The sequence below is a fragment of the Amblyomma maculatum genome, chromosome 2 (genome assembly GCF_055883805.1).
Source record: "Amblyomma maculatum isolate TAMU_Amacu chromosome 2, ASM5588380v1, whole genome shotgun sequence".
Classification (NCBI taxonomy): Eukaryota; Metazoa; Arthropoda; class Arachnida; order Ixodida; family Ixodidae; genus Amblyomma; species Amblyomma maculatum.
Genome location: NC_139345.1, coordinates 25,714,314 through 25,727,061, shown reverse-complemented (window position 1 = coordinate 25,727,061; position 12,748 = coordinate 25,714,314). Strand labels below are relative to the sequence as shown.

Here is a 12,748-nt window from a genome sequence, read left to right as displayed (position 1 = left end):
CTTGTGGCTTTTGCGGAAAAGCGGTAAGGCTTCTCCTTGTTCTGACTTCTTGCTGTCTACCGATTTTTCATTGTGCATGACTTGAACAAAAACTCTACATAACCACACCTACCACCAAAAGCAGGCTTCACAAAACTGAATGATAATCAGATAAACACTATCTCAGAGGTGGCTGCCTTGCAAAATAATTTCTTTCCTACAGAAATAAACTATGTGCCCTACCTTTTTGGGACATGAATTTTAAGACCTTCGTGCAAATATAAAATAAGAAACAGTATGTAGAATGTGATAGTTTGTCTGACCCTGCCTGCATGTCTTCTTTAATACATAGAGATCATTATGCTATGGTGGTCGAAATTTCCGGAGCCCTCCACTAAAGTGTCTCATAGCCTTCTTTGGGAAGTTAAACCCCATAAACCAACCAACGTCAACTTCCCAAAGAAGGCTATGAGACGCTTTAGTGGAGGGCTCCGCAAATTTCGACCATCTGAGGTTCTTTAATGTGCACTGACATCGCACTGCAGATGAACTCCATTGAAGAGCGGCCGCCACGGTTGGGATTCGATGTTGACCCTGGAATGCATACTGATAGTGCAAAAATGCACCCTGCTTGCCACACGGCAGCGATGTCAAAGAGGCAACCACTGTTGTACAGTGCTGATCTACCTGCTTATCTCTGCCGCTATAGAAATATCCTCCAATGAAAAGGAACTTCTAACCTTAGTCACAAACTTCAACCAGTGGCCACGAGATTCCAGCGTAGGTGGAGAGTATGTGTTACAATGACAAGTGTAGCCAGCAGAACGCCGGTGGTGCTTTCAGAACAGAGGAATTTCAGTTGTGCGCCTGTAGGGTGCTCTTATGGTGCATTTATCTAAGCCTAGAAATTCACCGGACAATTGTTAAGACAGATTTAAGAAAAACGAAAATGTTCCGGCGCAGAATAAAATATTACCTTGCAAAAAGGACATTTAAAGAAAAATGCCTTCCTCACAGGAAATCTTAGATTTGCTAGCATGCTTTTTCCAAGTTTAACACGCTTTGACATTCTAGACTACACCAAAATCTCGTTTCACCTCCATCGAAGCACGGCCGCTATCAAAATAAGAGACTTTCAGCTGGCCAGACAAGATTGATAAATACCTCCTGATGGTACCAACCATTTCACTTTTTGACCAAAACCAGGCTCAATCGAGGGAGGTCCGTCTGGTTGCGAAAGTAAGTTTTAAACGATAAATGAGAGTCAACCAAGTTCTTAAGAGCACTCCTAGCAGTGCTACAGCCCGTCCAAGTTTTAGAGCAATTTAGGAAAAGGAAACGAACCAGATTTACGCAGTCTTTTTGTATCAGAGAAAGCCTGTTTCCAGCAACTTTGGCCAGAATTACAATTCCGAAAGGTGCCTACAGCAGCAAAAACAGTGATGAATTCATTCTGAAGGGTTGCTTAGCAACTACATAGGGTTCGCTCATATGCAGCCACAAAAAACCCAAGCAAGGTGCTATTCAGAACAAAAGTGCCGTTGTCAGCATGTAAATTTGGAAAAGTGTACTTGATTAAAAACACCCAAAACAAACATTCTCATCAGAACCATTTTTCATGCTGGCATGACTTAATGCTTGTAATTCTTCTCAAGTTTATCAATATTGAGAAGTGCATAGACAAACGTTTGTTCGATTGCTTGTGCTCTGGCCTTCTCACTTCTAAGCGAGAAGAGGAGGTATTTGCTGTTTTTTTTTTGTCATCTTTGCCAGTGTCCAAATGTGTATATTACGACACTGCACTTTTCTGGCTGCACACAAAAAGACTGCCAATGGCTACAAACACCCAGTGCCAAAAACAATGTCAGTGCACTGCATTTTGAGACTATCCCTATGTGGAATTTACATCCAGAATAGAAAACTAGAATATGTTATGGGAAAACCTAAACTACAAATCAAAACATCCGACTTCCATATAGTTTCCCAATGCAGTAGGAGCTCGAACTAAGCCAATATGAGCCCTGCCCGACAAATAAATAGTCCAGACAAACTATGACAGCAATAACATCAATATAGTAATAGTATATCATTCATTCAGAAATCCAGAAAATTATGACGGCCGTGAATTCCAGCCTATGCTGCGCAAGTCTAGGGAGTTCTGTTTAATTTGGATGTAGCTTAACTCCTTTGGCTCATTTTGGAAGGCTCCTCTTTCAAAGTGCCGACACCAGCAAAGTATATCCCACCTCAAGCCTAACCGCATAAGCTATACTCTCAGACCGACCGCAGTGACATTAGCACGAGCCCCAACTGCGAAAAATATTTAGGCCACTTGTAAGTTTCACTTTTCTGAGCCCCACACACATTTCAACGACAGCTATGCTCAGATAATTTGGGTGTCTTTCCTGTGTACTTTAGGGCCGCATTAACAAGGCAATGTTGTACTAATTTCATCCTGAGCAAGGTACTCCAGGTCAGGCATAAACAAAAAAGTAATGCTTTTTGGAAGAAGCATACCAATAATGGACCCCAAACCAAGGATGCTAAAGAATCTAATTGTGCCTGCATACACACAAGCATTAAAATGCTATTTTTTCCTCACATGTACAGAAAGCAAGTTACCTAATACGTCCTTGTTTATTGCTTCTATGAGCAGCTAAGCAACAGAGTTCAGTGAAAAAGAACTTCCAATGCATACACAGACAGAGTCAATGTGGTGAGAAGCATCAAATTGCACTGTTTGCATGCAAACAGCAGTGTCTACGGACTGCACCACAACACTTAGCTGCTGGCGTTCGGGGGTTGTCAGCTGAAAATGTGTGCCCTGCACCCAAAAATATTTTACGCAACCAACTGGTTTCTTTACCGCCGTTCAGGTGGAATTTGGTTAATTTGTAACATCTGGAGCAAAAGGGCACAGGAAAGAGCAAATTTACCAAAGAAATACCAATAGTGCAACTGGACTACAACTGGTTCAAAACCTACCCAGTTTTCTTGGTCAAGATACGACTGCGGGCAAGCTAGGTCACTGAGCTTGAACTGTGGGCGCAGGAAGTAGGAAGAAGGGCTCGAACAAAGTGATTATCATCTTCTCCCATCTGCTGAATGTGCTATGTCAAATAGGGCTCAAACAAAGTGATTATCATCTCCTCGTATCTGCTGAATGCACTATGTCAAACAGAGCTTCAGCCATTTGCGCTGGTTTGCCCGAGAGGCTCGCAAAGCTGATATTGCCGTCACAAAACCATGTCCACACTGCACTTTTCTGGCCGCACACAAAAAGACTGCCGATGGCTACAAACACCCAGTGCCAGAAACCATCTGTCTGTGCACTGCATTTCAAGACGATCTCTATATGTGGAATTCACATCCAGAATAGAAAAGGAGAAAAAGGAACTGATTGACATGTGTAAAGTATTTTGCTCACTTACGCCTTACAGCTGCAAAGAAAGTCAGATAAAGCTTTCGAAAAATCCTACCTCTCCACTTGACATGACCACGAAAAAGGATATAGAATGCTTATCATAGTCAACAAGGCCTAAGTGTGATAAAACATTTTCTGAAAGCTAAATTGAAACAAATTTTTTTACAAAACAATATAAAGGCAAAGCATGCCTCTGAATACTCTCACCATTCCATTTGTCACCATGAGAACTCAAAAGCACTTCAGATCACGAAGCTCTAGGTGTGAAATATTTTCTGACAGTTGAAGAAATCTCCATCAGAAAGTAGCAAAATAAGCAATGTTTTTTCTTTTTACAAAAATTATCACATTTAATGAAGACCTGCTTCAAACAAAACAAAAAAGCATTAGATTCTTCAAACAACAACAAAAAAAGCATTAGATTTTTCAAACAACAACAAAAAAAGCATTAGATTCTTCAAACAACAACAAAAAAAGCATTAGATTACCACAAAGCCATCTCAGGAAGAATGACTGTCATGTGCTTCGTCAGGGCCAATATAAGCCATGACACCCAGGACTAAGTGTCACGAGACTGAGTAACACTCTGAAGCTGGCAGCACAAAGCAAGAACAATTCATGCAGTGTCTCAATACAGCTACTCCACAGCAGCTGGCTATGATGCAACAACCCTTTTGAAGAAGCTGGATCTATGAATACTGACCACATAGCAACCTATCAATGCCCCCACTATGAGCAACACGGATAGACACTATAATTAGGACCATCGTATTTTAAACAACTCAGTATCAAAAAGTTTGGTTGTGCCAAGGTGCTTGTTTTTTGTTATTTTATTTTGCATGAACATATATTTCTCTAGCGTATAACCCATTACGCTGCTCGTTTATGTCTGCTGTCTTAGAATGCTTTGATTGTTGCAAACAAGCATTTTTAATTATCAATTGTTCCCCAATACCGCCACTGCACCCAAAGGGGCTGGCAGTATCTGTAAATAAATAGAAGTACATTCATATGTGCAAAGTACTAAACATGGATAATGTCTAAATTGAGCATGAATATTCTTGATACAATACACATTGCCCTGCTTTTACGTTTCAACAAGGATAAAAGATAAAGTGTAAAGTCTCCCCAATATACCTTTCATCAAACACTAGAAAAATCATCGAAATATTGCAAACAAATTCAAAAACACACAAAAATCCCACAGTAGTCAGATTACAAGTGTATTTTCAACTAGGTACACACCTTGCCCACTTCTACTGCCTGATCAGTATACGAAATATAAAACACCTTCACTTCAGCACAAACATTTAAGCCAGAAATTGACTTGATATGTGTAACACCTTTTCAAAAAGTGCATCTATTAATTGGGAAGATTTCCCTATAACAAGCCTCGTTACTGACAGGCTAGGTAAACTACCAGTTGCTTCAAAAAATCGGTGAACGCTCAAGCTTCGCTTAGGAGTAGAAGCGTAGACACTATACGCCTTGAACACTGCTTTTTCATTCTGCGAATTTTTAAAGTTTTGGTTTAGGTTCGTTTGTAGCGAAAAGAAGTTGCAGTATCTCACTTCTCGGTGACAGGCGACAATACGGAGGTACATATGTCATTGGTTAGAGAAACGTATCACAAACTAGCCTCCAATTTGACCAGCAAATGGATGTTAAATGGAAAGCAAAATGGTATGACACCACCCTGAAAGCTGCACAAAGAGTTTGATATAAAAACATGTGTGTATCTTTGCATTACAACCACAACACTGGCATAAGCTTCTGTAAAACAGGGCTCTAGAACTACACGAAAAAAGAATGACCATGAGATACATAGCTTCATTTTCCTAAAGCAGCCTTCCCTTCCCCTTTTTACTTGAGCAATTCCTGCTGCTGGGTTAGTTATTTTTCATGCTGCGGCAAGCACAGACCCCCTCCACCTTGTCATTTTGCTTGTTCTCGAGTGTCTGTACACTGGCTCCAACAGGCCCTACTGACTGCCTTGGTAACACTTCAGACTACCTTCTTAAATTCTAGGCTGTTAATTTCACACCTTCATTCTGCAAAGAATGTGCAACTTGAAAACACATGAAGCTGATTGTTCCATGACACGAGAGCATTTATATGGTCACAACAAACAGTTGCCATTAGTGGTGTGAAGGCAGCGGTGTTAGACTGGTCAGGTTAGTACATCTGATCGAATTCCAGCTGCAATTCAAAAAAGGCAACATGTTTTAACCTGCATGCTTTTTATTGTCAGAAACCTAGATGGCAGAAATCAGAAGCCCTCCACTCCACTATAGAATCCTTAAAAGGTTGTGATGTTTTTATTTCTTGCCTTGAAACAAGTATGAGTTTAAAGCATCAGTGTGCAGCACAAATAAGCTCAATGATTTTGCACAGGCTACTTCGGTTTCTGTAGGCATCAGTGCTGAAGTGCACCATGAGAAAGCCGACCAGCTCAACTAGATTGGGCTGCCCTAATCCCAATGACAATTCAGTGTCGCAGGCAACAATGGCTCAAATGTGGGTTTGGTGATGCCCCAATCATTGGGGCAAGTCTCATTGACAACACTTGTTGTGGATAAAAATCTCAAGCATTTCCTTTGACAACATTCATAATAGCATTATATAATGGTCCACTGAATGTATGCCACTGAAACGTGGTTATCACTGTGCAACTCTCCAGATTAAACGAAGTATGACCCAGATGGAAATTGACAAACCTTACTGTGTGAAACCACATAAGCAAAGTGACAGAAGACCAAATTAAAGAAACTATGATCTACGTAAAAATCACGTGAAGAAGTAACACCACTTCACTGGATTAAAGCAATGCTAGAATATTTGCGTCTGCTCAGCTAAAATATTTACAACCGCTCATGACAATGATTACGAATTTTGTGCATGTATACTAAAGTTCAAAAAACAATCAATTGACTGAGTTTTTGCTGCAAAAATTATACAGCAAGAACATTTTTGTGTACACTGTGATTAGGTGAAACTCGTGGCATGCAAAAAAAGCTTCGAACTATCTGAATGCTCCAAGATATGGGGTGCATAGTGTAGTTATGCATGCAGTTATAATATTGCAGATCCATATCACCAATCCACATGTGCCAAATATTGTTAAAAAGCAAAGTGATTGCAGCTGACCTTGTCTGCTTTGGCATATTTATTTCACTTCCCGCATACAGAAGAAAATGCCTGCAGGTAGAACACATGACATTATTTTGAGCTTCTCAACGAAACCTGTTCCAAGCAGCGGTTCAAATGCTAGCGAGATACAGGCATTCTTCTGAATGGGGTCTTAAGAACACAGTTCGAGTGAAGGAGAAACGTTGGTAGCTACCGCTCCAGCACAACGAATTGCACGACTACCGTGACACTTTCAGTTCCTGTCATGGAAGACTGGCAGCAAAGCTGACAATGACGGCTGTCGTGGCATGTGAACGTGGGAACTGCAAGAGCACGCCCCTTGGAGGCACCGAGGAACCCGCACGCAAAACGCCCCTTGCTCGACGCCCGCCGACCAACCGTGAATCACAGCCTGGCTGCGAGACAGGGGACGTCGACACGCGTTTTTTTTTTTATTATTTTTATTTTTACCGTTCTGCTTCAAGGCCTTGACACAAGATGCTGCGGCATTTAAGCGATGGACACGTGCTAATTCGATAGCAACAGCAGCGTCCCTGAGGTGAGCGCAGTGACCACGGAGCCAGGTATCGCTGACGGTGATCAATAGCGCAATTCTCTGCCACCGACGAGTGGCGAAGCCTGGCGTGTCGACCTCTGTTGCGGCGCACCGCTTGGACACAGCCGTGGCGCAGCTTCGCTCAGCGATTCGACGCACGCAACGGGACCTTCACCTGACTACGAAATTGCTGCCGGCTGGTCCGTAACGCGCCGAGAGACGCCTTTCCTCCGAACTCGGATTCAAGCCGTGACGGACACGACAACAGCAGGCCACTGCGTCGCCGTGGCGCAAAAATGAACGGAAAGTATAACGATAGGAAGTCAAAGAAATGATCTCACGCTTGAAGAAATGAAACCAGTCTGTCGGAAAACACGGGTCCCGTTCAGGCGCTTCTGCCGACTGGTAGTTTGCTTGAGGCAAGTGGGCGTATTTTGCAGCTTGTCAGGAACGACACGGCACTCGAGAGGACGCTCTGACGAGCAATGGCGAGCCCGCCACGCCGAGCACCGCAGCCAGCCGTCCGACAAAGCGAGTGCGCGGATAGCGATGAGATAAATAAACTGTCACCGTCGAAGTCGTGAGACGGCTAGGCCTATTCCTGCTTAGGCCTAGAGCAATCTCGTTTACACGTACTAGAGCCCACTTCGCCACTGGCTCTGTCTCGACGATGCAGTTTTTCTTTTCCACTCCCTTTTCACTTTAAGAAAAACAACACTAGAAAAAACACGCACTCTCTCTCTCTCACTGTATGCACATGTTAGCAGCAACGGGAAAACACACACAACTCACCTAATTGAAAACTCGAGTGTACTTCGGAGTGTCCGAAATACGGGTTAAAAACCAAAGTACGAAAAAATTTCACGCGGAGTCGACGGGCCTTCCTTCACACCACCCTCGAAAAATGTAGCCGAGTCACACAACGTCCTTGTAACCTTCCGCAGGAGCTTGGATGAACGGAGCCAATACAGTTCTCAGTAATGCTAGCACGCGTCGTCAACAACACAAAGTAAATTAAATCGGTTAAGCCCATACACCGTCAAAACATATGGCAAGCTTCCACTGAAATTTTTGCATCCACCTTGCAGCGAGAAAACAGCGGACTATGTTTCCTGTTATCTCCCCTCGCTCTGGTGGCGAATGACTATCGGTGACGTCATAATTTTCTCACTCTTGCCTACGGGACACTCATGTCGCCACAGATGTGCCAAACAGGTGCTGTTAAAACATCCAACGGTTTCAGAAAAGACAGGTGATCCGATAACGACCTCTAACGCGGCCAAATCATGCGGTCAATTAATTTTTAACCACTAGGTGGCTACAGCAAGTAAGGAGCCATCATTGTCGTCTGCTCGAGCAGCGTTCATTCCACGACCTCCTTTATGAACTTCATTCACAGAATGCACTGCAACGGTTTCGTCATTCATAACCGCAGAAGGAACTCAAATATATGTTTTTTCCGTGTGTAAAATGTGGCCTGTTTGACCAGATAAATGGGTGCTGCCGCCATACGGCAGTAAACATTAATTGGCAGCGGTCTCATTTTACCTGACCCTGTCGTCGAACTACAAGCCATCTTTTTTTTTTTTTTTTTCTGAATAGCACCCAATTAAACTACCTTATGCATGAACTTGTGCGTAAGGAAACACCACACTAGCTGCACGTTTCTGAAATATCTAAGGCGATTGAAAAACGGCAATTTGAGTCGCGAAGAAATAGACGCTCTCGACTACACCAAAACCTACTTCATAAATTTTTTTTGTAATATCTAGGGGGTAGACGGGTCTTAGGGTGGAGAAGAATTTTTGGTAATCAGGGTAAAAAGAGAATAACAATTGGTTTCGGGTAAAGGAGGTGCGTTTAGAAGATTATCGCCAGTGTTCATGCGCCTATTAGTCCCGACCAACGTTACTCCCGACGCCCGATCAGCATATGGCGCCATCTGGCGACCTCGGTGGTATCACCGCATACGCCGAGTGGCTCCCCGCGGTATCGGTTCGCGCTAAATGCTACATCTTTCTATTACCTAGAGGTACATTGGACTTCGTCTATTAGAGGCGGCGAATAAGGGTGGGGGGCATGTCAAAAAGCCAAACCTAACTCTACACTGTCTTCCTGCTTTGATATGAAATAGGCACCTAACTTATTGAACCGCGGGCTATTTAACAAGCCGTACACATAAAGCAACAGTGCTTATTTTTATTCTATGCTGAAACAAAACAATTTGGCAGTAGACGGTATGCATGTAACTGCAGACCAAGTCAAAGCATCAATCATTTTCCTGTCGTTCTGTTCTCCTTCAGTTTTAGCAATGGTGAAGTACTTATGACACATGGAAACGCACAGTGCAACCAGTGAAGTAAGTGTAGATAAACAGTAGGGTAAAGCAAGGACACACATATGCAAACATGTATATGGTTTATTAATGACACTGCAGGTATGAAATCGTCACCAGTGTTGAAAAAGACACACACACATTCAAACAAAACACTTGCCACTAAATGAGGTCTCGCATAAAATATCTTGCATCACTTTGTGCAGGCAAAGTGCCATATCACAAAAAGAAAATTAAAAAAAAGGAGCGGGAAAGGGGGGGGGGGGGGGGGGAAAGTGAAACCTTCATGTTAATGAATGGTCATGACCATGCTATAGTACACTTAATGGTGTATTGCTAGCTCAAGATAAAACAAATGTGTGCTATCCTATGCCACTCCACATAATGAGCAGTGTCAAAGCAAAAATTGCAGTGAAAGGTTAGACCTACGAGGTGACAAGAACGTCTCTAAACATTTTCAATAAATGAAAACAATATTACTTTTGCAATGCATGTAAATAATGTGACTAGCAACATGAAACATAATACTGTGGGGATAAACTAACAAATATAATGATTCAACTTGTTGTGGGTAGTAAATAAATGTTTCTCTTTCAATAAGCTCTTGTAACTAAGATGGCTGATTCAGGGTTGGTAGCCATAAATTAAGTACACAAACCATAATTCAAGTTTCAGCAAATCGAACTGAGCAAAATGTATTACAGTGCATAAACAATCAGCTCATACATGCTCATGACAGCTTTGGCATTCATTCTGTAAGACAAAGAAATAAGCTTCTTGTGTAAAAGAAAAAAAAAACACAAAGGAAATTCCATTGGTTTACCGCTAACACAGCATTCAGCAGTACAGCAACAATGAAAGGTCAAAAATTTACAGACTGACTGTTTCAAGGACTAGATGGCCACAGAAAGCAACGTGGTAATATATGTTACTGCTTCACACTAAAATAAGTATGTACATAATTCATGCTTTATGTGTTCTATAGAAACACCAGAAACTTGTTCAAAATCTGTATTAATGATATTTCAATTAAGCCCAACAAATGCAGGATGCAAATGGCTACCACATGACAATAACTTTCTAACATATCCACATCATTACAGTGAGCATTACAAAAGCAATGCTTAAGCAAGTAGTAATGCAAAGAATTTTTACTCACCAAAGTATGAAATGTATTTAGCAACAGATTTAGCAAATGAAAAGAAAAAAACTGATACAAGGAAATATTTTTTCAAGAAAAAACAAAAACATCAAAGAATGCACATTTTCTCAAGTTCATACTAGAAGTAGCAAATCGAAAACGCGCATGTCACAGTGCACTAATGGTGACAACAAACAGAATGACAGACACCAAAATATGAGAGATAAAGCACCTCTGTTGCTTTTTTCTGGTATGCATACACACAATAACTGCCGCTTGTGACAGTACAAACACTGGTATCCTGAATACAAATGTACAGGGGTACACATTGAGCCATATCATGAATGCTGGTCCATGCACAAAACTAAGCTGGTGAGCTTGGGCCCCAAATATCTCAATTATTTCAACTCAGCTGACACTGTAACCTGTTCCTTTCTTTGCTCTCCAATGCCTCCATTAATCCCCTAACTTGGACAAACCAGGCTTGTTACAAGCCAAGCGTCATTTAGGGCTCCTGACGAATCCACCTCATTGTTGCACCCTGTGTCCGGTTTGCAGTCAATAAGGCTCACCCAACAAAAATTTTCATTCAGTCGAAAAAACGGTGTTATGTGCACTAAAAACTCAGTTAATCATGGAATATTGTGCAGCAGCAGGGCGTTTTGACAAGATTGTGTTTGCTGTGTCTCAATTATTAAACATTATTTTGCCGTGTTAATCAGGCAGCCATGCTTTCAGAGCACACAATGCATGTGCTTCACAGATCTACTTAAAGTAAAGCTTTTATTAGCAATGGTGTTGGATACGAACTGAAAGCATTGCAGAATCTGCAGTAGAGAAAAGCGAAAGCCTGAGTGTTGCTACTACACACAGAACATCGTGTGCCCCTTGCCAAACACAAGCAGCGTTCCGTTAAACGCATAAAAGTTCCCTGGCGTTCTATAATTGGTTTACAGGAAAGAAAAGGCGCAGTATCTGTCACACTTGTTTCTGTGGACATCTAAGTGCCTTGGAAAGGTTAAAGGTCAAATCTGCTTCAGACATTGATTGAAATTTTGTGAGAATGCGGGTAATAGTACTACAGCACTAAAATTTTGTAAGAAAAGCATGCCCATTAGGGGGTTAAACATTGTCGTACTACCTAACCAATCAAATCAAAGAAGTAACTATACTACATCTTTTGAAACACTCACATTTTCAGAAGCATAATTTAAACCACTCTATTTTCCAAGCCTTGGTATCACTACTTTGTAGTATTATAAGCAGTTGCTAAGATTCATTACCACTTAAATTCTACGTGGTAGGGGAATGAAGGGAATATCCAACAGAAGAGAGAAAGGAAGCCTGCAGCAGGGGGCTCCAGACTGGCCACCCATGGTCCTTTAATATGCACCACCAACGCACAGCACACAGATGCCCTATGCACTTAGCCTCTACCAAAACTTTACAGTAGTGGCTGGGATTTTATGCAGTGCTTTGACTTCGTGTTTTGGCCTTAATAGATGCTGAACATGTGCATAGTCATAAACTTCCACAAGAAAGCTAAAAAGCAAAAAATCAAAATGAGAGCGAGCATGGGAGCACATGGCATTCGCATTTTGCAACCAACAGAAAACAAGGATGGGTGGCACCAGGGGCATGCAAGGAAAGAGCAGCTGAGCAAGCTTATTAAGGTGACAGCCTTTCTAGGCTCATGGAACAAAATCCCATGCACGAGATCTGTCATATTCTGCGGGATTCCACGAGATTAGTTCTTGTCTAGCTTTCCTGCCATCTGCAATGCCACACTTGAACGCATGCCAAGGAACGCCACGCGACAGGAGCGATGGTGTACCATCTAAACTCACACTTGCCGAAGAAAGTGTGACAGATACCACGCCTTTCCTTTCCTGTAAACCAATTATATCTAGCACAGCAATGAACGTTGATAAGAGACAAACGATGAGAGGCAAATGATAGGAGAGGAAGGGTAGGCTTTCGCCATTCTCCTCTTAAGAAACATCTAAGAGACCATCTAACTTTTTTTTGCACGCGCCTTTACCACTGATTCTTTAATAATAACAAATCCTACTCCGAAAATATAAGGATGCCTTTTGCTACATAAAGAGCAAAGCCAATGTGATGTACTGAAACACACAAAAACTAATACATACAATAAAGCATGAAATAGCATAATCTCAAATA

General features: G+C 41.9%; 1 protein-coding gene across 2 annotated transcripts in view; it reads right to left on the bottom strand.

Moving 5' to 3' along the window:
• Rab5 (RAS oncogene family member Rab5) overlaps positions 1-8,269 on the bottom strand; it is a 41,155-nt gene extending 32,886 nt beyond the window's left edge. Inside the window, exon 1 of one of the 2 annotated variants that reach the window (XM_084593571.1) lies at positions 7,881-8,269. The gene's annotated coding sequence lies outside the window, so the exon portion shown is untranslated. Of the gene's footprint in view, positions 1-7,429; positions 7,775-7,880 lie in introns of those variants that run through there. The other variant, XM_084593572.1, reaches the window with a different exon arrangement.
• Positions 8,270-12,748: the final 4,479 nt, after the last annotated feature.